Consider the following 21,322-nt stretch of genomic DNA (forward strand, 5'->3'; position numbering starts at 1 on the left):
AATATTTGCGTATTTGGATGAGCTTTGTGATAAGTAGAGGTTTCGTTGATAAAATAACGACCGTCTTTGATAACTTGATAGCGATTGCTGGCGTATTTTCGGTCCTCGGGTTGCTTATAAAACAACTGTTTTAATTAAAGCCGACGTTTCGAGCGTTAACTCATCTTCAGGGCAAACTACAATTTACATACAAAGTTTGAGTAGTCAAGTCATTTGTTATACAAAAAAATACTCACATCAAAAGTTGTTTATTTATAGGTCAAGTGGGTTTGGACATGGACTGATGGAACGGCTAACAACATTACACTGTGTACCACCCACAGTGAACCACTCACGCACGAAATTGTGCGACTTGCTATATTCTTCTTCTTCTTCTTCTTCTTCTTCTTCTTGATGGCTCTACGTCCCTACTGGGACTTGGCCTGCCTCGCATCAACTTAGTGTTCTTTGAGCACTTCCACAGTTATAAATTGAAGGGCTTTCTTTACCTGCCATTGCATGAATTTGTTTATTATGAGGCAAGCACAATGATACACTATGCCCAGGGTGTCGAGAATTTTTTCTCGACTGGAATGGGAATCAAACCCGCCGTCTCCGGATTGGAGATCCATAGCCTTAATCACTAGGCTATCTGGAAACCCCACTTGCAACTTGCTTAATGTTAACGCTAATTTGGATGAGCTTTGTAATATTTAAATATTCTTATTAGTAATACATATGCCACGATATAAGTAGAATCATGATTGAAGAATGTATGAATATCATCTTCAAATGAGTGTTATCAGTTTCGTACCTTTTAATTCCGCCCTATTTTGCTTACCTATCCTTTGACAGATACGCGTATTTCGACTACCACACTATCCATAACTGACATTGAGGAAGATTACAAGTGGTAGGGTAATAAATCAAACTTTGAACTAGTCAAATTGTAATCTTAATTTGAACCATTTCGAAATTCATTAAAACGACGTACTTTTTAGGCAAATATTGTCCCGAAAAAGATGTTAAACAGCTTTCCGTAATATAATCTGATAACATGGACTTAAAAAGCATTGAAAAAGCGTTTTTGTCATGGGAAACAGGCAATTGAAAAATCACTGTGATTTCACCCATTTCCCTCCAGAGAAAGCATATTTTCGGTGCACTCGTACAGCTCATGCATTGTATCACACGCAATATGTGAACACGTCAAATGAAAGCTTTTTTTATCGTAGAATCGACCAACCGAATAATATTCCGCATTATTTGTCATAAAATTATCAAATTTAAGTAATTCGTACTTGGAGAATGTTATCTTAAGGTGAAACATCAAGAAAGCCCATTGCAATTTTGCATACAAACTTTCGAGGCACAAATATGACGAACGAAGCATCGAACCAAGTCGCACTTGATTATCCTGGCTTTGCTCACTTGCAAAAAAAGGCAGCTTTTCCAAATCGAACGCATTTGTTTATGAATTTTTAAGATTTGTGCTCTTGAAAACGCGAATAGGGGTTCAAGTCGGCCATTGTGGTAGCCATATTGGTACTCTCTGAAGTTTCTCCTTAAATTAAACCATTTGAAATCTAAATTTGAACTAGTAAACGGGGGTGAGCTTCTAGTATTGGCCTGTAGACTGCGCTAGTGGTTGTTTTGTTTACTCTTGAAGGGTGAAAAAATCCAAATTTAGTTTCCAAGTTCCTGAAGAGTTTAGAACATTCTAAGTTGAAATTCCACTGCCTAATGAAACTTAGTTATGGGAAATCGCAGATCCATGTGTTTTTCTATTGTTCAGCACGAAATTGGCTGTTGTAGGAGATGCTCGAGCTGCTGCCGCCAGTAGTTCAAATTAAGATTAAAATTGGTTCAAATTATGATTACGATGGTTCAAATTAAGATTAAAACCATTATTGACGAATATTCAAATTTTTCAATGAACTTCGGTGCAAATACAAACTTTTTACCACTTAACAGAAAGCTTATACCCGTGGCTTTCATGTACATAAAATTTTGCCATAGTAAATTATTTCCATGTGGGAGAAAAACTCACTCAAAATATGCGCGACTTCGGAAAGCCGCAATTTGGTTCAACTTTTGTTTACCTACCCTAGTCGAAATACGCGTATCTGTCAAAGGTTAAGCAAAATAGGGCGGAATTAAAGGTACGAAACTGATTACACTCATTCGAACTGCTTAGAGGGTTCGAAAAGTCGGTACAAAGATAAATATCATGTTTTATTCAAAATTTCTGGTCCTGATAAAATAGAATGAATCAATAAGATCTATTTGATATTTCTGGCGTAACATTTGAAAAGGATTTTTGTAAACAAACATGTTTCTGCCTCTGCATCCACATATGCATATCAACGCCCTTGACAGATAGCTTGAGGAATGCTCTTTCTGATGAGGGTGTTGATGTGCGTGCGTGAATGGCAGATAGACTATGCATAGAAAACAACATGTTTGTTAATGCATACAGGCAGATAGACCTTTTTCAAATTTTACGCAAGAATTGAATCTTTGGTTTGGTTGGTTGATAATGTTAACAACCCAATTTAAAGTATCATGCAACAACTTAAAAAAAAAAGATGCGGACACCGTCTTTAGCCAGAGGCTGCACAGACTGAATGAAACTTAACACTAGACAAGGGACATACGGAGCATGCAACAGTGGATACGTAGAGGAAACTATTCTCACGAAAAGTTTCATCGCCCGGAGCTGGAATCGAACCCTCACCCCGTAGCATGGTGCGATTAGAAGCTTGGTGACCCTAACCGCACGGCTAAGAGGCTCCTTATAAATCAATCTCGTATCAGATTGCTAACGCTTTTTTTCTTTGCAACCTTTGGGATAAGTCCCAATCCAAACTATGGTATGCGCGTGTTTTCCATGGAATTGTTCCAGATATTGCACCTGGGATAAATCCATGAATTTCTTTACGAACTTCTTCAGGGATTCCCCCAGAAATATGCATTTAGAATCCATGCATTTATCCAAGAATTCCTCAAAGGATTGATACAAGGAATTCAACAGAAATTCCTCTAGAATATTTACAGGGATTTCACGAGAGGTTTCGTTATCGGCTCAACAAGAGATTCCTTCAAGAATCCCACATCACTGAAGATTTATCCATGAATTCTGTTGGGATTACTCCTGTTATTCTTTCGGGAATTCTTCTAAGAATGTCACCAGAGATTCCTCCATAAATTCTACTAAGGATTAACCCAGGAATTTCTAAAAAGTTTCTTCTTCGGGGATTCCGCCAGGTATTTCTCCAAGCACTTATTTGGGAATTTTATAAGGAATTTTTCCTGGGGTTTAACCAAAAAATCCTTAAGGAATTTTGCCAGGGTTTCCTCTAGCGATTTTCCACATTTTCTCATATGTATTCCTCAAGTAATTTCTCTCAGATTTTTTCAAATAGTTCTTTGAGAAAAAAATCACCAGAGATTCCTCCCGAAATTCCACCAGATATTTATCCAGGAGTTCCTCTAGGGATTCTTCTGTGGATTTTCCTGTGAATTCTTCCATAAAGTTCTCTGGGAATTCTGCCAAGGATTTATCCCGTGATTCATTTAGACACTAAGAAAAAATAATTGCCTTAGGTAATGTTTTACCGAAATTTCAATAGTTAAGTTTGTTTTACCGGAAACATTCGGTAAAGTTAGCAAATTTTAACGAACTTTGTTAGAGTATGACAAACGATAACATTTTACCGAAAATTCGCAATTTTTACAGAATTTCAATAAAAAAAAAACCGTGACCAAATGCTCAGCAATTGGGGTAAAAACTACCTACCGCAACTAGCTGTGCAGGGTTAATCCACAGATTCTTTCAGAAAATAATTCAAAATTTCCTTCAGGAATCCCTAAATTGAATAATCTGAAAATTTCTCCAGATATTATGCCGGGAATCGCTCTAGAGATTTCTCTAAGAGTTTCTTAAGAAGTCTCTCCTTGATTTTTTCTATGAATTACTCCTGGAGTTTGTCCAGGAACTCTTCTTTGCTTATCTTGGCGCATGAAAAATTCAGGCTCTGGAGCTTACCCAAGTAATACACTTGTCACAGAAGTGTCACGACGGCACACGTTTTTGTTGAACAGAGTCACTGTGATTTAATTCTAACAAAGATGTAAGTCATGGTGGACTTCTGCGCAACATAAACCTGCGCTGTTATAACTTTTTCTGTGACAAGTATGTTACTTGGGGACTTACTAATACCCTCACTCTATGATGTTTTGACAGACGCGAAACCTTGTTGATTGATTACAAACTTATAAAACAAACACTCCATAGAAAATCAAAAAGTGCTGCCTAAAGAATGAACATACGTTCCATAAAAATGTTCAATGTTACCCATAAATAATTGAAAATGTTCAATACTCTATAGAAAATGTACCAGTAAAACATAAAATTGTCTTATTAAAAGTGCTATTTTATGCCATAATACTCCATAATAAAATACAAATTTTCCATAATAAAATGCAGATGCTCCATAAAAAAAGTTTTTTTGCCCATACCATAGTTAATTGAATATTGCTCCATAGACAAATTAAGTTGCACCATAAAAATGGATATTGTGTCATGAAAAATAAATTAGACCTGTTTTTTTTGGCCTACCCGTGTCACATCAAATTATCAATCCACATGCAAGAACAAGTCTTCAGCCCAAAAATGAGCCAAATTGATAAAGGTTTAGAGGTGTATCAAATCAATTTTGTATTTTTTCGAGCATTTTCACGAAAATGTATTCCAATACCCAGAAAATTGCACCAAAAAGATACCAAAAATACCGTTGAAATATAGTCAGAACAATACTCTACAGCTTTGCCGAAGACCCTACGGTGTTTAAATTGCGCATTTCAAAATTATTCAACAATTTTCATTTGAAAATCACGACAAAATGCAACATTTTTACGATTTTCATGTAAAAGTCATGTAAATTTACATTGTTTTACGTGACTTATTTAAATAGGTATTGCTCCTATGTGTTATGTACATTTCATCCATACATCATTTTAGTGTAGGAATTCGTTTTCAAAGTAGAAAAAATAGCTACAGAATGTCAATGTCGTGAGTGTTCGTATGACCAACATCTAGTTTGCCACGCCCTTACAGCGTCAGTACCGGTCCTACAAGTGTCAAACTAATTTTTATAAACAAAACAGAACATCCACAACAACATGTGTATTTCAAAATTATGGATAAATACATCTAAGGTATGATTTGAAATAAATTAATTTATTGGTTACAGCGCCATTAGCGATCTAATTTCTCATACATCTACTGTTTTCAACGACTAATTATCAAAAGTTTGCACGTTGATACTAAAAATTGCACAGAGTTGCCAGCACGAAATAAAACAAAGTTAACCATGATCAAAACGTCATTAAACTTCTTTGTCTCATCTGCATCAAGTTGGTGCAGATGATTGAGCATGAGACTGCCGATTCGAAGATTCAAAGTTCGAGCCCTGGAATAGGATTTTTCTTGCGTCTCGATCCAGCTATAAGTTAATGAATAAGTGCATAGTAAGAATGAAGTTTCTCTTCATCGTGTAGTTGTGTTGATTTGTGGGTAGATAGATACAGGTTAGCTCCACAATTCAAAATTGTGTATCCAGAAGCAGTTCCACCATCGTATTGAATTGTGTTAGCTAAATTGATCGTTATCAGTCTGATGTTCAATATTTCGCCCAGCTGATGTCGTCGACACGACTTCTTATCAACAAGTAAACCAAAAATCTAGCTAATCCTGAAATGGGCTTAATTGGCAGGTTCCGATCATTTTTATTTGGCAGATTGCTTGTAAGTCATGGCTTATTCATCATCCTAACTGCTACAAAGAAAGAAAAAAAATGTCATGTATTTGAGCTTGAACCTGAAACCTTCTGATCCGCAGGCTCGAACCTTAACATCTACACCATTTCTGATACTTTGATCAAAAGACATTAGAATATGATGGCATGACGTCTTAATCATGGGTAACTTTGTTTTAATTCTTGCGATTTTTAGTATCAACGTGACATACTTTTGATAATTAGTCAATGAAAACGAATTCCTACACAAAAACGATGTATGGACGAAATATTCGTTACACATATACAGGGTGTTAGGTTCATGAGTGCAAACTTTTTAAAGGATGATAGAGGACCATAAATGGCGAAAAAAGTTGTTCTACGCATATGGTCAAATCTCAACCGTTACGTAGCTATTGAACTTTCCATGTTTTTGATTATTATTGCATTAACTGGCTATAACTTTAAAATGGCCAAACTTATCGCAATTTTTTTACCCTTATTCGAAAGATTATTGAATTTTCTATCAAATGGCTTGTTTGAATCGACTGGTTTAGTTAAATAACTAAGTTTTTTAGAGCAAATAGCTTGAAAGTAGTGTGTTTTAATTTGTTTTTGTCAATTATCTTTGAATCATGCGTAATAAATTAAAATTCTTTCTTCGGCAAATTGTGGCCCCTGTTCCACTCTACAATTCATTCTTTGACACCAAACTTCTAGCTCTTATTGCTTTCTTGCAATTTTGATTTAAATGTGCGGCACAGTGCGCAAAAAAGTGCTTACCTTGACAGTTGCAAATTTATGATCTGAAATGCAATGTTTAAATCAAAATTGCAAGAAAACGATAAGAGATAGAAGTTTGATGTCAAAGAACAAATTGTAGAGTGAAACAGGGGCCACAACTTTGCCTAAGAAGAAATTTTAATTTATTACGCATTTTTCAAAGATAATTGACAAAAACAAATTAAAACATACAATTTTTGAGCTATTTGCTCTAGAAAACTTTGTTATTTAACTAAACCAACCAATTCAAAGATGCCATGTGGTTGAAAACTCAATCATCTTTCGAATAAGAGCCAAAAAATTGCGATAAGTTTGACCATTTTCAAGTTATATCCAGTTAAAGCAATAAGAGTCAAAAACATGGGAAGTTCAATAACTACGTAACGGTTGAGATTTGACCATATGCGTAGAACATTTTTTTTCACCATTTATGGTTCTCTATCACCCTTTAAAAAGTTTGCACTCATGAACTTAACACCCTGTATAGGTGTAATAGCTTATTAAATTAGTTACGTAAAATAATATAGAATTGCATGACTTTTATATGGAAAATCGTAAAAATAGTGTGGGTTTTCACTCATTTTTGGATTGAAGACTTGTTTTTGCATGTGGATGTGTCACGGAAAATCTGAGAAAAAAAAGTTTCTAAGTGAACAGGTCTAAAATATGTATACTCCATAAGTATTATCAAATTGCACCATATAAAATATGATTGACTTGTAACTCATTAGAGTTTTGAGATACCCACTTGTCATTTTTGCATATATCTCCGCCAATTTACATCCAATTTCAAAAACCTAGGTCAAATAATTAGTCAAACAACTTTGAACATGATTTGGATGAAATTTTATTCAAATATATATATGGGTGGGTCTACGAGGATTTGGGGTGAATAAGGGCTGTCGTTTACACCAATCTTATAAACATTGTTGGTACCGCTGTTAATTGCCTTCATTATAGGTTAAAATAGAAGTAATATTTACAAAAGGAGAATTGTGAACCGAATTTGAATGACATTTTGAGCGATTATCTACAATATATTAATGCTTGAAAATTCGTCAAAACGTATGTAGGTACTTTTCAAACGTTTAAAAAAGTTACGATGGATTGACACTTTGAGGATCTTTCTCGAAGAATGTGAATTGTTCACATCTATGTCATTAAATGTTATTTTTGATATCCAAAGATTTTCAACTTCTGTTCTGAAGATATCTATAATAAGATATATTAGAACCCATTAAGATTGAAAGGAGATAAAAATTTGACTCATTTTCCTCTATATGAGTGAAAATGTTAAATCATCTTATCTTTTTTCAACGTTCAAAAAGTACCTTTGTTTTGAAGAATTTTCAAGCATTATTATACCTATTGTAGATAATCGCTCAAAATTTCATTCAATTCGGTTCACTGGTCTCCGAGATATGATATAGCTAAAAAAATAGTTGTCAAAAAAAATAGTGTTTTACAAGAACGGTTCTAGCTTCGCGAAAGATTAACCAATCGAGCTCAAATTTGTATCAATGATGTACATATAATAGGTTGACAAACAGTCAAAATTTGAGAATTTTTGATGCACTCTATAAAAAGTTACAGCATGTTGAACTTTTTTATGAGACAAAAAATGTCTATCCCAAACATTTTGGCAACCCCCTGTATCTGAATTGCACTTTGAAATGAATATCTAAGTGTCATTTTTACCGGTTCGGAGGGTAACCATTGGCATGTACAGTCAGTCCAAGCTAAGCTAAACTTATATTATATTTGGTTGAGAAATAAGCTGTTGACGATTTCGTTTATTTTCAAATTTTCACATGAGGTTGCACTGCAAAAGCATTGCTTGCATATCCGGGAATAAAGAACAAAAAATCAATCGTCAATCGAACAACTTCGTATATTGTGCCACTATTAAACAAATATCCAATCAATCAACTAGTACTCCAACCACGGTGGAAAAGGTTAAGTGTCATTCAAGGCAAACCATTGCGTTCAAACGCGTTACGTCTCTCTCTCAATCCAGCGTCGCCGTCCAAACTGCATGTGTGCTGTTACAACCCAAGCTAACCAGTCCGTCAGTCTATTCACCTGTTCTTTCGACAGCCGTTCCATACATATTTAAGTATCTAGCTCCAGACGAATCATGAATTTGGCTGCACCTACATACCAAACTGACAGAGCTATAGTAGAACCAATGCTAACAAACGCCTCCGGCACATTGATCTCTGTGTTCTCTCTACTTCCAACAACTTGCGGAAACAATTCGGAAGCGTGGCTCAGACAAATCAACACTCATCCACTTTTTTTAATCTGGATCAGTTACAGTACTCTAGGGGAAAAAGATTCAAACTGCCACATTGAGCAGCCCTTTTACCCTATTTACTGTTTACATATCTTCGATATGGATACAGATTCGATTGTTCAAAATGTCCTTGTACGGCCAGATTTTCGCAAAGAGTATGATTAGATTTATTTTAGGTATCCGGGGTCAAATTGATCACTTTTAAACAACTAAACGGATAACATCAGTGCCAATTCAAATATGGTCAAAAGCATTTCTGTAAAACCAGTACCCAGTGAATCTCCATGGAACCATGTGACAGAATTTTGTTCAACTAATTTAAATTTTAAGTTTAATAACTCCAAGTATCAAAAAATTGAAAATGCCACTTTGGGGCGAAATTGATCAGTATACAATTAAGCATCGGTTGGAATCAGGTATCAGAAGGCCGGCTCCAGAGGCACGTTATCCTCCATTTGGGACATTTGTGCCATCGCCAAAATAACAGCCTATTTCATCATCTACCTGAGGGAAAAGGAAGGACAAAGGATTTGGATGAGGATAGGGACAGGTAGGGAAATAGGAAAAATACCCTGGAAGAGGGTACTAACGCACAAGCGTACCACAATGGGTTCAAACAGCGCCCTGAAAAGGGCACTGTAATAACGCATAAAGCGAAAGAGAGCCTATAGCTCTTTACCACAGCGGGTTAAGAACAACAGAATATCCTGAAGATTCAGGTTTCTGAAGTCAGTTTCACTTAATAAGTGTTTTCCGAATACTCGGAAACGCAGTTGCGCGAAAACTGGACAGTTACATATCAAATGATACGAAGTTCCATAATCGGATTCACAGCTATCACAGGCAAATGAATCAGCTTGCTGAATATTCGCCATGTGATAGCTGAGTCGGCAGTGGCCAGTCAATGCTTTGACCAGCATGCTGCAATTCTGCTTAGACAGATTAGTTAGATACTTCGCCACCCGTAGAGATGGCTCAGCACTATACAATTTGGTTTGACGACATGACTCCAAACTATTCCAATATTGTCTGTGTTGAGTGACAGCCCAGGTGTGAATCTGAAGCTTAATCCAACACTTCGATATCGGAATAGCTGGCTCAGGGCCAATGAAGTCATGCGATGCTCCAGAGCGAGCTAGCTCATCAGCCAATTCATTCCCAGCGATGGAAGAATGACCAGGTACCCATAGAAGGTGAACAGCGTTTGCTGAATTCAGCTCCTCGATTTGAGTTCGACAAGCGATAACTATCTTCGACCTGGAGTTGGCCGAAGCAAGTGCTTTAATAGCAGCCTGGCTATCTGAACAGAAGTATATTACTTTGCCCATTACGTGCTGCTGAAGTGCTGATTGCACTCCGCACATAAGAGCAAAGATTTCGGCCTGAAAAACGGTGCAGTGTCTGCCAAGTGAAAAAGACTGATACAGCCTTAGCTCACGAGAATAAACACCAGCACCTGCTCGACCTTCGAGAAGGGAGCCATCAGTGTAACATACGATGCCGTCTGAAATACTTCTTTCCAGATAACCAGATGTCCACTCTTCCCGGGAAGGGAATTTCGTGGAAAATGTCCTATATGGAAAATTACAAGCAATTGTAAGATCACTTGGAGCAAGGACAATTTTGTCCCAATTCACCAAAAGTGAAAACAACGAGGTGTGTGTTGATGTGCGGTTCACAGGAGTTTCCTCTAGTAGACCGAGTACCCGTAACCGGTAAGTGCAAGAAAGGGCTTCTTGTTTGAGATGAATGTGTAGTGGGGCAACGTCAAAGAGAACTTCGAGCGCTGCCGTAGGAGTTGAAGAGAACGCTCCAGACATCGCCATTAAGCACATCCTTTGGAGATGGCCTAATTTTGATTGGACCGTTCTCACTTCACCCTTTTGCCACCACACAAGACATCCATAAGCCAATATTGGCCGAACCACAGTTGTGTAAATCCATTTGATATACTTGGGTTTTAGACCCCAAGTTGTACCAAAAGTACGCCGGCATTGCCCGAAGGCCATACAAGCTTTCTTGATTCTGAACTCAATGTGAGGTGTCCAGGAAAGCTTGGAATCAAGAATGACTCCAACGTACTTTACCTGTTCAGTCACATCGATTTCAGAATCAAAGAGACGCAAAGGTCGAACGCCATTACGGTTTCGCCTTTCCGTGAAAAGAACAATAGATGTTTTACTCGGATTAACCGAAAGCCCATATTAACGACACCAACCCTCAACTACCTGAAGGGCGTTTTGCATCAGGTCAAAAAGGGTGCTGATGCACATACCAACTAACAATGTTAGGTAGTCGTCGGCAAAACCATAAGTAGGAAAACCGCTATTATTGAGTTGCCTCAATAGCGTATCTGCTACGAGATTCCACAAAAGCGGTGATAAGACTCCCCCTTGGGGGCATCCACAAACACTCAATTTCCTAATCCCTGCTAGACGCAATGTCGAGAAGAGATATCGGTTTTTGAGCATTTGATGAATCCAATTGGAAATCATTGGAGATATACCATGACTCCATGCGGCTTCCAATATGGCATCGAAAGGCACGTTGTCAAAGGCACCCTCGATATCTAAGAAAACACCCAAACAAGATTGCTTTTGAGCGAATGCTTTCTCGATATCGTAAACAACCTTGTGAAAAAGAGTCACAGTGGACTTGCCAGATTGGTAGGCATTTCACATGAAGAGGCACGTTGGCCAGATGAACATCACGGATGTGATGATCCACAATGCGTTCTAAGCATTTCAGAAGAAAAGAAGTCAAACTGATAGGTCTGAAACTCTTTGCTTCTTCATACGACGCACGACCCACTTTCGGAATAAACTTTACAGTAATATCCCTCCAGGATTTGGGAATATACCCTGTAGCAAAACTGCAAACAAGTAGTTTTTTCAAAACATGTTTGAAATAATCAAATCCCTTCTGAAGCAAAATAGGATAAATCCCATCTGCCCCAGGAGATTTGAAAGGAGCAAAGCTATTAAGAGCCCACTCAATCGATTCTATAGTTACAATACTCCGAGCCAAAGCTAAAGAATCATAACTACAAGAAAAGACATCAGGATCATCCGAAGATGTAATATCCACACATCCAGGGAAGTGTGTGCTGAATAAGCATTCCAGAACTTCCTCATCAGAGGAAGTCAGATCGCCATTTGGCAAACGAAGTTCGTTGACCCGGAAATCCTTAGATTTCGCAAGGATTTTGTTTAACCGACTGACTTCACTCAAGCTGGAAACATTTGTACAAAGGTTTTTCCAGCCGGATCGTTCAGCAGACCGGAGAGCTTTCCTGTAGGCCTTGCGAGCCGACCTGAAAGCCTCCGAGCCAGCCGAACGTCGTCTGTTCCAACTCTTTCTACATTGTTTCCTGAGTTTCGCCAGATCAGAGTTCCACCAAGGGGTTCCTCTTGTGATCTTCACAGACCGTAGAGGGCATGCTTCTTCAAAAGCTTCCATGATGAAGGTCGTTGTAGTATCAACGGCATCATCTAAATCACTTGGAGTGTCAATGCATGGTGAATATCCATGAAATTTGGCTGCAACCAAATCAGTATAAAGATCCCAGTTTGTTGACCGAGGATTCCTGAAACGCAATGTTTGCGAAGTAACATTTAAATGTTCAAAAAAGATATAGCGATGGTCAGATAAAGATTCTTCATCTGACACATGCCAATTGGTCAGCTCGTGACTAATTCTGCTAGAGTAAAGTGTTATATCTAACACTTCCTCTCTAGCAGATACCATGAAGGTTGGGCGGTTGCCTATGTTAAGTAATGCAAGATCTGTACTACTTAAGTACTCCATCAAACTGGAGCCTCTCAAGTTAATGTCTGAGCTGCCCCAGATGATATGGTGAGCATTAGCATCACTGCCAACAATTAGCGGAAGGCCTTTTGAAGTGCAGTATGCGATGACTTGTTTGAAAGCATCCGTAGGGGATGGTTCATCATGCGGTAAATACACAGAACAATAGACGTATTTCCTGTTGAGGTTTTCAACAGATACATCAATTGTGATAGCACATACATCTCTGGTGGTTAGTTCAGAGATGAGTGTAGCAACTATTGCGTTGTTGACAAGCACACAGGCTCGAGGCATGACACGCGAGTTTGCCATTTCATGTTTACTGAAAGTGGCAAACACCGGGTTCACAAGGTTTCCTAGATAGAAATTTCCCTTACGAAAGTAAGGTTCTTGTACCAAGGCCACTTGGGCTGTACCATTTTGCATAAGTCTGCAAAGATTGATCGTTGCTGTTCTTTTATGCTGAAGATTGATCTGAGCTATCCTAACCGTAGCCACTACCCAAACTAGGTAAGATTGAACTCTTCGCAACAACAGCACAACAAAGAACAGCAACAATAAAACCAAATCGGTATCGATTGGAAAACGCCAAAGGCGAGGATACACAGAATACACTGTGTAAATCGCATAATGCGAAACCATATAGGTGAAAATTTAAACTAATTAACAACATCTTCATAATCCCGCCCTTATTTAGCCTCAAGTGAGACTAAAGAAGGGCAGCTGATTGTCTCGGAGAAACACAAGGTCCACTGCACCATTGCTCCGGTTAGCGCAGTAAGGGCTACATACTGTGGAGGGCGCCCTGGTACTCCACAGGCTCCGTTAGCGGCTAGGTTTTTATTAGACCTCCCTAGCCATTCATTCCTAGGCACGGTAAGCATAAAGCCGCATCACACCATGAATTAGGGGTCACCTGTTGGTGGATTCTTACCACCGGAACAGGCGGTCCGTAGTGTTATTCTTAGCCAATTGAGACAATCGCTACCGACACTACACAGCTATCTAGGCTGATCGAGAAAAGAAGTTAATATTGATGATCAACTTCATACGGGCTCGAACAGCCGGCAATTGATCAGTATACAATTAAGCATCGGTTGGAAAGGATAATTTCCTTCTCCGCTTAATTTTGCTCTTCTAAAACCGAATAACGCGTTTAAAATCTTACAACTAATGAATTTAAAACTTTAAATGCAAAATTAAATTTTGAAATTTTCCCTCAAACGCCTAAAGGTAGGCAATTTCCTTTGAAATAAGTGATTTCTATCACAATTAATGACTATTTCATCATAAAATGACCTTTTTTTCCACTATTTCATGTTCTGATTAGCTACATAACTTCCCAATCAAGGCTCCACAAAAATGTTAAAACAGAGAATTTACGGGAAGTCCTATTAGCAATCGATTGTTTAGTAGCAATGATTCTAGCAAAATGAGAAATACATAGCAAATTCCTAAAAAAAATAAGGCAAAACTAACTTTTTCTAAAAAAATAAAAGTCTACACTGATCTCTAGACATCTACGAACCTGATGACGTAAAAAGTTTAAGATTATTATGACGCTTTAGAGTTCCTAGTATGGAACTACAATCTAGTACCCGAATGATCAATTTGACCCCGGTTTACGGTACTTTAAGTTAACGTTCAGTACTTTTGCGTCTGATACGGTGACAATCCCGATCATGATCTGAACCCAAAACGTTTCCGCAAACCGACGTTGCACAAGTAAGATCACAATCATCACCTATTCAAACTCGGCTCCAAACCTGGAAGGTCTTTCCCGTTTGAAGAGAATCCATTTGTTTTTGCATTGAAGCTTCTCATTCACTATAGATTTTGTTGATGGGATCCATCGTGCGCTCTACACTCGCATAGCGTGCCGTAGAATGTTTGTACTAACATAGCCGCTACAAATGAATGGAACTTGTACCGGCTCACGGGGAAGCACCTCGAGTGGTCGTACAGCGAAACGCACGGTCAATTATCTTGGCTGGACCAGGTTCTCACGCCTTTCAATTCAATACCGATTCGCACGTGCGCAAAGCCGTACGCGCTTCAGTTACATGCATTTTAGTAGATGCGTCAGTTTTCGCCAACATCCTCGGATGTGTTGAAAAGCTGTTCGTCCATTCATGCGGAACACAGGGTGGATTTTGTACCTCGTTACCAGTTCACGCTAGCTTAATGGAGATGTCACACTTCGAGAATCAGCAATTCATCATCCGCACTGGCGGAAACAGTACTGTACTCTTGACCATTAGTTGATGATTGTTTATGTTGTTGCGCCTAAGCCGGCTCTCCGTTTAAGTTGATTTGGATAGCAAATCGACCACTTACTGGCACCGGTTGCGCTGATTGCCGACCGATAGAGTGCTGATACAGATATCTACATGAAGGGGTACATACGATAATCTGACAGTATCGTGAGATCATTAATTTCATCAGCCATTAATCTCATGCACTAGGGAGTCTCCTTGTTAAGATGCTATCAGAAAGGATTGTAGAAAGAGGTAGAAAGCATACTAGTTAGGGTTTTATCTAATTCTGGTCTATCTAAGCATTAACTAATAATGATCGAAGTTATTCTTGCACCTCGCCTTATGCCTCATGGCCAATTTGGTATTAATTACTAAATTTAAAAATTAACTTCCAAATCATGTAAAAACATTTTAACAGCTACAATTTCCTTAACCTTTTGGGGACGGATTGGGTCATATGTGCCCAGTTGAGATAATCGACCATCACAAACGTGTTCTAGACCAGCGAGGTTGCATCCAGACAGGTGAGAATGCCGTAAAATAATAAGATTGAATAATTGTCCATCCAATTCTGTATTCGTCTAGTAGTCCACATCTATTCAGGGCACAACCTAAATTCAATTCCCGGCACACCTTCTACGTGACACTACCCAAGTAACATTTTTAAGTCAAATAGACTAGAAGAGGTTCTAAGAAGCATCATAAAACCAAAATAAAAGGTAAAAGGTTTTATAACGGTTCTCAAAACCTCTACAAGGCTAATTGGCCATCAAAATGTTTCTTTGGTATGGTACATATGATGGTTAAAAATTATGATTTGATCGTAGATGTTTATTCGAAAAGTCGGTCAAATATTCACAATCCAAATCAAATCATGTGTTCAAAGTATAATAAAAAGCTTTTAACATAGGTCTTAGCTGTGTCGAAAGACACCAGAAAAGAAAAAAAAAGCTTTTAAATTGAGATGGATGTAGTTTAAGAATATCGACCAAAATATTTCAAGTAATATTTTTGCCCTCCAAATCATAATACTCCATCACAGTAGTGTAACGAAGAAACTTTCCTCTGTGGCTGTGAAATACGATATTTCGTTTGCAGAAAATCCACGCACACATTCGCTTGCATCTTCACTAGCCGAAGACAACTTGTTGTTTACATTTTACCGAGGGGAAAAAAGTGATTTATTTGGTCAATGGTACAGCTTTTGCTGCATTCTGAAGCAGTGAAATCGAACTTTGAAGTGCCACAGTGCTTTTGTGGAAGGAATCTTTCAAAGATTAACTGAACGAATCATTGAAGGAATTTCAGTACGAAAGCTTTAAGAAGTTTCAGAGTTTATTGTTGAAGCGATTTCTGCAGGAATTTTAGGAGAAATTCCCGGGAGAATACTTGAAGAAATTCGCGAAGGAACCTTTGAAAAAATTCCTTAAGTATGCTTTAGAGAAATACCTGAATTAATGATTGTAGCTTGGATTGCAGCAATTTTTGAAATTGGCTTCTTAAAAGGTGTTGAAGTAATGCCATAGTCTAAATGTGCACGCCAAACTGGAGCGACATCCAAATTTTCAAGAATTTTGATGAACAGGAACCTATTTGGAAATCATTTTGAAGTTTGTATGGGAGCGATTCTATGATGTCACCTCTCGTTTACTGGGCGAAGCTATCAATCAGCTACCCAGCTGTCAAAAGGTAATACAAAAAGTCTCTTTGAAATCGATCAAAGTTCTATAAATCAGAAAAAATGCCCCCCTCCCCATTACTGACTATATACAGGGGATAGACAAAATGATCGGGACAGGCGAAATTTTCCCTTCTCAAAAAAAATTCAAATAGCTGTGACTTTTCCAAAAGTGTACAAAATTTGGAAAAGATTGGACTATTCTGCACAAAGTTGTAAAGATTCTAAGAAAAGCTATAATTATTCGATAACCAACTTTAAACTGTTATATCTCCGGATTTAATTAACCGAATGCAATGAAATTTTGACCATTTATGGCTTATATAATGAGCTTTGAAAAACTTTTGATTCAACTTAAAATTCTTAACACGGAAGAAAATTATAACAATTGGATAATTTTTCTAATAAAACACCAAATTTCCTTAAATTTTAACATCGTTTCAAAACTCAAGATGCTAATTATAGTTCATTTAAATTCCCTCTGATTGTCTTGAATACAGATATGTTTTGAAAGAAAGTAACAACATAGGCGGCAATTCATTGGAAAAGTAATAGTATGCCTATTAAAAATAGACCAATTTACTAGAAAATCATAAAATTAATGAAATTGCTATAACTTTTTTTTTCCTGTTAATAATTTCAAGTTGAGTCAAACGTTTATCAGAGCTCATTATATAAGTCATAAATGGTCAAAATTTCGTGTCATTCGGTTCATTGAATTCAGAGATATAGCAGCTCAAAGTTGGCTATCGGATAATTCTACCTTTTTCTAAAATGCTTATTACTTCGTGCAGAAGCCCGATCTTTATCAAATTTTGTCCACTGATATACAACTAGTTGATCAACTTACAGTGAAAATTTGAGAACAATTGATGCACTTTTCGAAAAGTTACAGCTAAATGGATATTTTTTGAAAAGTGAAAATTTTGCCTGTCCCGATCATTTTCTCTATCCCCTGTACTAGGCGTTCCTCCGCCTTTTGCCGAAATAGGGAAAAACCCCTCCCTTGGCGCCACTTCTGTGCACGGGCCTGGGTGGTTTAGTGGCTACCGCTTCAGATTCATATGCAGAAGGTCCTTGATTTAATCCCTGTCCCATCCTTTTCCTTCTACTTTGTATCCTTCTATCCACTTTCTCTATGCTCTGCTCACTATATGCTATTTTTTTTATTACCGTACGGGTTTGGGCCGAGGATATATGAACAAAAAAAAAGAAAAAACTCAGGGTCGCCTGTTTTCCCGGAGAACTCAGGTGGAAATTGTTTGTTTTCCCCTGTTACTACTTACTTTGAAAAATCATAACTCAAGAACAAAGCATCATAGAAACAAAGTTATTTTTAGAAAATGAAAGAAATACAAAAAAAGTTTTCCACGAAATTTTCCACAGTTGAGATAATTCTTAAAGAAAAGCCGGAAAAACTATGCCCAAACTCGCGGAAAATTTTCAAAAAAAAATTTTAAGAAGAAAATTTTATGATCGCAGAAATTTTTGGAATGCACTTTTTTTCTTTTTTTTCGTTGAAATTACCGTCTCAAACATATTTTTTACAAATTTTCCTCCAACACACCTCCTGACTATAGACACTATACATAGATTCCATAGACTCGCGGAGGTTGAGCAATACGATTTTAGAGTGTTTACCATGAATTTAGAGTGTATCGAGCAAATATCACGTCACGTAATCCATTATTGCTATCGAAATCGTGACATTATGCTCGTTTGGCTACACGAACTGACAGTTCGTTAAGCTACAGTTGTCTTCGCCTCCGCAAGTCTATGGAATCTATGGGTCATTCCACACCAAGTGTACACACCGCGTGTAATCGACCATCACGGATTTTGACCAAATTTTGTTGGAATGTTTGTTAAAATGGAGGAAGAAAAAATCCAAATTTTTGAGCCGATCGGATCACCCCTCGGCCCGTGGCAGCACCCCTCGTCTTTGCCAATACAAGAAAAATCAAAGTATTCCCTTCCTTTTCTTAATTTATAGCTTTGAAACTATAACATATACACATTTGTGACCTTCGGCTTTTTTGAAGAAAATTGTTGGAGGAATCCAGGAAAAATATTATTTTTTCGATACAGCGTTGCCAAACATGTTATTTTTAAATTTTAAAATTAAAAATCGATTTTTCGTCGATTGAGTATATTTTGATTTCAAAATTTTTGATTCCATCGTGTTTATCAGACATTTTCCAATCGAAAAAGCTTAACTCCCCGAGGTCGTTTTGGTCGTTCCAGAGATACGGCGTTTTTAAGCTTGAAACCCGGTTTTCTCTAATATATAAAATATGTCCAATTTACAAGTTTCGCTAAGAAAACATTATTCGATGCAATTTAAAGATCTTTTGGGCTGATTTAGATCAAGGAGAATAGAAAACTATGTAAAAATAATAATATGACAGTGTTGCCAGTTTATCAATTATGCTAAAGTTTAAATTTTATGTATTATAATCCTTATTTCAATAGAAATTCTACCTATGTAAACATTAAAGTTGACGAAAGTGTTGCCAGACATTTTAATTTTATTGTAAGAATCTACAAGAGAACTTTTGTATCAAATCAAATTATCAAGCAAGAATCATAAATTCCTTTTTTACATTTTTATTACTATTTATGCCATTTAATAAGGGCGGTGGTAAATTCAAATGTTCACTGAAATTTATTCATGGTTCAGAATTATTCCGCCTGTTCTTGGTGTATTTTTAGGATTTTTAAGCTTTTCAGTCCGATTGTGAGATCAAACATAACCTTAAGTTCTCATACTCCGACTCTCAAGATCCGATTTGGATCAAAACGTCGGAGTAAAAGAACATAAGGTTCACAGATAAAAATAATTAGATTTACACGTCATGTAAACTTCATTTTACTCATGTAAACATAATGTTGTGATGGTTTACATGATATTTCATGTAAATTTGTGTTATATGTCATGTAAACTCTCAGAGTCATGCTGATTTACATGACATATAATGGAAGTTTACATGATATTTCATGAACTTCACATGATATGTCATGTAAACTTCTGTGATATCCCACGCTCCAATTATGTGCATCATATGTCACAGAATTTTACACTCTTTTTTCGATCTGTGTTGTTATTGATCTCACACTCGGACTGGAAAGCCAAAAAATCCTAAAAATATGTTCAGAATTATGAAAAACCATTCTGGATAACATGTTATGCCTTAGTAGCGTACAAGTTTCTATTCATTTTTTTTTTCTGTTTATGTATTGTTTTGAACTTGTATGGGGATATAAAAGTTCACAAACAATCTTTCTCAAGATCCGATACGAAGCGTTGGAGTATGAGAACTTAAGGTTGTGTTTGATCTCACAATCGGACTGAAAAGCTAAAATATCCTAAAAATACATCAAAAACAAACGGAATCAATTAGCGTAATTCTAGACCATGAATAAATTTCAGTGAACATTTGAATTTACCACCGCCCTTATTAAAAGTTTGTTCGAAAAATAAAAAGTTGCACACCAAACGAAAACCATCATGGTTCAGTGTTGCAAATAGTAATAAAATTGTAAAAAAGGAATTTATGATTCTTGCTTGATAATTTGATTTGATACAAAAGTTCTCATGTAGACTCTTACAATAAAATTGAAATGTCTGGCAACACTTTCGTCAACTTTAATGTTTACATAGGAAGAATTTCAATTGAAATAAGGATTATAATACATAAATTTAAAACTTTAGCAATTGGGTTTTTAAATTAAGAAAAATGTATCGATTTTTTGATTTTATACGAAAGAGCACCTTTTTCTGAGCCACTAGGATTTTTTTTAAGATTTTTAGAACTTTGTTTTGGTACCTAAAATCAATTTCAAAGAGATTTTCTGAAATCACCTTTTGACAGCTTTGTAACTGTTTGACAGTTCCACCCAGTACAAAATGCGACGAGGGGTGATTCAACAAATCGCTCCCATACAAACTTCAAATTGATTTTTAAATAGGTTCCCGGGCACCAAAATTCATGAAAATCTGGATTTCGGCTCAATTTTGCATGCAGATTCAGAATATGGAATTATCTCAACACCGCTAAAGAAGCCAATTCATTGTTATCCATTCTAATAAATCCATAATTGATAAACTGACAACACTGTCATAATATTATTTTTACATAGTTTTCTATTCTCCTTGGTCTGAATCAGCCCAAATCACCTTTAAAATGCATCGAAAAAAGTTTTCTTAGCGAAACTTGTAAATTGGACTTATTTTATATATTAGAGAAAAACGGTTTTCAAGCTTAAAAACGCTGTATCTCTGGAACGGCCAAAAAGACCTCGGGGAGTTAAGCTTTTTCGATTGGAAATGTCTGATAAACACGATGGAATCAAAAAATTTGAAATCAAAATATACTCATTCGACGAAAAATCGATTTTTAATTTTAAAATTGATAAATAACATGCTTGGCAACACTGTATCGAAAAAATAATATTTTTCCTGGATTCCTCCAACAATTTTCTTCAAAAAAGCCGAAGGTCACAAATGTGTATATGTTATAGTTTCAAATCTATAAATTAAGAAAAGGAAGGGAAAACTTGGATTTTTCTTGTATTGGCAAAGACGAGGAGTGCTGCCACGGGCCGAGGGGTGATCCGATCGGCTCAAAAATTTGGATTTTTTCTTCCTCCATTTGAACAAACATTCCAACAAAATTTGGTCAAAATCCGTGATGGTCGATAACACGTTTCCACTTTTTCTCGG

At 36.9% G+C, this 21,322-nt stretch overlaps 1 protein-coding gene across 1 annotated transcript in view; it reads left to right on the forward strand.

Annotated features, from left to right (window-relative positions):
• LOC109425125 (protein yellow) overlaps nt 1-21,322 on the forward strand; it is a 79,040-nt gene that overhangs the window by 36,344 nt on the left and 21,374 nt on the right. The gene's annotated exons all lie outside the window — the stretch shown is intronic.

The sequence above is a fragment of the Aedes albopictus genome, chromosome 2, assembly GCF_035046485.1.
Source record: "Aedes albopictus strain Foshan chromosome 2, AalbF5, whole genome shotgun sequence".
NCBI lineage: Eukaryota > Metazoa > Arthropoda > Insecta > Diptera > Culicidae > Aedes > Aedes albopictus.